Genomic DNA, 4,963 nt, shown 5'->3' on the forward strand with positions numbered 1-4,963 from the left:
ATCCTGGCCCGTCCTTCACGCCCTACCGAGGTCACCATTGCCCCCCATGAGCGGCTCTCTGGCACGGCCACGGCCCCAGAAGCACAGAGACCAATCTCTTAATTATCTGACTCTCAGTAGAAATACTTGCAGGGTTAATAAATAAAATAGCAGAAATCCAAAACCCCGCGGCCGCTATTGCGGCCACGCAACATCATTTAATTCTTGAACCCAGCTGTAGAAAGCAGATCATTTCACAATGCCTTTTCAGCATGGCTGAGTTTGGGGGGGGGGTAAAGTCTAAATAATAATGGTGCAACTTTTATCAAAACAATGAAGCTAGTCAAAGTAGACAGAGTGTTAACTAGAATTCATCTACCCCACAGACGTGGGGGGGGGGGTTGGGGGTTGGGGATTTATTGGGGTTCTTCGTGGTGAAAAATAAGTATTGGTAAAGGGAAATGCGATTGATATTTGCATGACCGAGACCTAAACCTGAAAGCTTTGTAACTTTTCCCACAGCGATTCAATAAATAAATAAATAAATAATTTTTTAAAAAAAGGAATGAATGCCAAAATGTCTGCTGTTACTTGACATCATTCAGATGACCCAAAGGCACCTCAAACTCAACGTGCTCCAAACCCAAATTTTCTTTGCCCTCCAGACTTAAACCACTCCAGTTTTTCTATTTCTGTGAGCACTATCCTCATCTATAATATGATTCATCTAAAACCTTACTTGCATCTTGGACCTGTCCCGTCATCCCTGGAAGATACAGCATGGCATGTGGTTAATGTTAACTCCTAACTTACTGCCTCATGAAAGGTAATAATATATAGCTTGGAAATTGGGTTCTGGAGTCAGAGTGCCTCATTTTGAATTCCAGCACCATAATTTATTAACTATATTATCTTGAACAAAATGTTTATCTGATGACTTATGGTTTAACTATTTTTATCAGTGTAGATAGCTACCCATATAAATTGTCACAAAGGGGACATTTTATATATTTAAAGTATTTAGAAAAGTATTTGGAGTCTAATAAGCACTCCAGAGAAACTAATTGTTCTTGTTATTATCTAAAATTTTACTACGAAAAATTTTAAGCATGTGTATAAAAGGTATAAGAACACCACATGTCTATTTTCACCAAGCAAATTATTTTTTCTTTTTTCCCTTTCCTTGGTTGTTGTCATTGCAGTGTTTGGGGATTGCACACTTGGTTTGGATATTCTAGAGATTGCATCCTTGTTGCTGTGCAAGGGATCACAACTGTAGTGCCTGACCTCCCACTACCCCCACCCCCAAACTGTGCTAATAACAGGGGTCAAACTTGCAAACTCATACTTGCAAAGCAAGCACTCTACCACTGAGCTGCATCTCTAGGCGGCCAATCAAATATTTTGCAATTTGCTTGTTTAAATCAAGATTCCAAATGAGGTTCCTGTGCTTCAATAGATTGATTAGCCTCAAGTCATTTTTTAGTCTATGGGTTCCTGCTCTATTTTCTTTCCTTGTAACTTCTTAGTGAATTGTAAGAATAACTTACCAAGCACAATGTCTGTTGTGCATTTTCTTCTTGCATACCTCCCTGTTATGTTATTTAATGTATTGTTATAGCTCTTGAATTCTTCCAAATAAAGACCTGAACAGAAAAAGGTTTGATATTTTTGACAAGTCTACTTAGGTGATACTGTCTTCTTCCATCTAGTTAACCAGTTCTAAGTCTTAGGAAGCAGTGGTGATCATGGTCTAAATTCACATTTCATTTAGAATTGGAACATAATCATGTTATGATTTCATCATATTTTCTTCATTTGATAGTGATAAAACTTCTGTTGAAGAAGTACTGCTTATGACATGACTAGCCTGGGTCTAATTTATGCAGGAAAGGAAAGATAAAATTGTTTCTATTTATAACTTTTCAAAAATAATTCACTGATCATCATCCAAAGGTGATTAATATGTTTATATTATTACTGATATAGTTTGTAGCCATTATTAATATCGATATTTTGATCCACATCATAGGATGATAATATTGGATTTTCCTGGCTCACCATGTATATCTTCCTAGTCTCAGATCCTGGAATTAGTCATTTACTTCTCTAAGGAGCCCCTGAGGTGGAAAATAGTGTGCAGAAACCATAGTCTTTTACAAGTACAAATTGTTGCAACAGTGTTGGCCATTGTTTTAGATATTTTCAATAGAAAGTATTAGAAAGTAAATTTTTTCAAGATGAAATACATTTATGAGTAATCATAATTCAGTATTATGTCTTTTTTACAGTTGTCTTTCTTTTGTCATAGGACAAAAAAATTCTAGTTCTCAAAGATACTAAGATTGAATTAAAAGAGAAGACAGTTTCTCATTTTATCCATCCCAAAATATGTACAAATTATACTCAACTAGTTCGTGGTAAAAATAAAATACTTTGCAAATTACATGATCACTGAAAACAGCTAAAACATTTTTTTTTTGCAGGGATATGGCTCAGATGGAGAGTTCATCACAGGTGTGAGTCTTGGAGTCAATCCCCAGTGCCAAAAATAAAAAACAAAATGTACTGCAGTTATTTTTGTTCTTAGAAATGTATCACATTACCAAACCAAAATTCCCAATTGCCAAAGATGCCAACATGATGGCTCTCAAAATTTTTTTATCCCATGATTCATATAAAATGCTCTCAGAATTGCAATAAAAGTGTTACCAATATTAATTGGATCATTGAAAGCAGTTTAGGAATTCTTTGGGGGAATTTTGTAGTTACTAAACATTTCCAAATGAATACAGCTCTCATATAATTTTAATTAATTCTTTCATATGATTATTCCACTAACTATACATAATTATATCCCTTTGTTTCACTTTCAGAATTAATTTTTTAAACCTTACTTTTACTTTATAATGAAATAAAATATTTATGCTGTTCTAAAGCCAAATCTACAGGATAGTCTCTATTCAGAGAATTCCCTTCCTAGCTCATATATATATATATATATATGTATATATATATATATATATATATATAAAGATAAGGTAAGGTAAAGGCCCTCCCGTTGATCATCGATTTGCTCAAGCGGGCCCAGTAACATCTCCATTGGAGACTTTGTTGTTACTGTGTTTGGCATATCGAATACATCACGGGGAGCTTGCCCGGCTCTGCCGTGCGGGCGAGATACTCTCGGTAGCTTGCCGGGCTCTCCAAGAGGGGCGGAGGAATCGAACTCGGGTCGGCCTTGTTGGCTGCGTGCAAGGCAAACACCCTACCACTGTGCTATATATATATACATATATATATACATATATATGTATATATATATATATATATACACACACGGGCTGGAGCGATAGCACAGCGGTAGGGCGTTTGCCTTGCACGAAGCCAACATGGCCGACCCAAGTTCGATTCCTCCGCCCCTCTCGGAGAGCCCGGCCAGCTACCGAGAGTATCTCGCCCGCACGGCAGAGCCTGGCAAGCTCCCCGTGACGTATTCGATATGCCAAACACAGTAACAACAAAGTCTCCAATGGAGATGTTACTGGGCCCACTCGAGCAAATCGATGAACAATGGGAGGACAGTGACAGTGATATATATATATATATATATATATATATATATATATATTCATTTGGTTTTTTTCAATTTCTATTTCCCTCTTTCTTCCAGTTGTTATTGTTTCATGTTTGGGGACTGAATACTGGTGACAGTGTCTGAAAACCTGATGTGGTGCTTTCACACTTGGTTGCACTGTACTGGGATCACACTTGGCCAGTGGGGTGGTGTCAAGGATATCACTTGTAGGGGTATGGTGCCTCCAGCAGGTCAATCTGTACCTGTGGGGTGAGTGCATCAGCAGCCTGATGGCACCTTCAGACTTCCATATACCACCAAATTGCTTCTGCACCTTTGGCCAGACCCCAAAAACTTGGGGCAAAGTTTACCAAGAAAGTAAACGGCCAAAAGTTAGGTTTGTGGGAGACACACCCACAAACCACCTCTGACTCAGCTATATAATTGCAGGCATGGCCTCTCTGATTCCTGATTGAACTGCTTAATGGCCATGGTCCCAGAGACTCAGAAACAAATCTCAAAACCCAACGTCTTTTGGCAGAAATGCGTCTGCTCCTTGCAGTAGGTTACCAGTGCCAGGCCACCCCAGGTGGGAATAGGTTTCGTGCCTTTGCCTGTTCCCCCTGGCGACCCAGTGGCCACCATCCTCCACAGCCACTGGACAGTCAGGTTTGGGCACGTGGGGCCTCACAGGGTGGGGGTGGAGCCAGCCTTTTCCTCCCCTTCCCAATGAGACCCCCGAGTTTGCCACAAATGGCCTCTCTGGCTCCTGATTAAGCTGATTAACAGCCATGATCCCAGAGACTCAGAAACAAATTTCAAAACCCAGAAGCTTTTGGCAGAAATGCATCTGGACCACGCAATAGATTACTGGCGCCAGGTCACCACAGGGCGGAAAGGGTGCTGTCCCTCTGCCTCTGCCTACTCTCCCTAGGTGGGTTGGTGGCCGCCATCTTCCAGACACCATTGGACAGTCGGGTTTGGGCCCTCAGTGATGAGACACACGGGGCCTCATGGGACGGGGTGGAGCCGGCCCTTTACTCTCTGCCCCAACGAGAGACCCCGAGTCACCACCCACAAATGGCCTCTCTGGCTCCTGATCAAGCTGCTTAACTGCCATGATCCCAGAGACTCAGGAACAAATCTCAGAACCCAGCAGGTATTGGCAGAAATCCCTCCAGATTTAATTGTTAAAATTTATGAATTTCAAAATAACGCGACCACTACTGCAGCCGTGTGACATCATATGTTATTTATAACTGGCAATAGAAAACAAATTGTCTACTGTTGCCTTTTCAGCAGATCTGAGTGTTGGGGTAAAATCCCAAATAATAATGGTGGCTCTGGTGTTAAAATATTGAATGTAATCAAAGTAGAGAGAGAATAATGTGGAAATCATCTGCCCCA

Source organism: Sorex fumeus, unplaced genomic scaffold (assembly GCF_029834395.1).
Source record: "Sorex fumeus unplaced genomic scaffold, SorFum_2.1 ptg000018l, whole genome shotgun sequence".
In the NCBI taxonomy this organism is placed as follows: Eukaryota; Metazoa; Chordata; class Mammalia; order Eulipotyphla; family Soricidae; genus Sorex; species Sorex fumeus.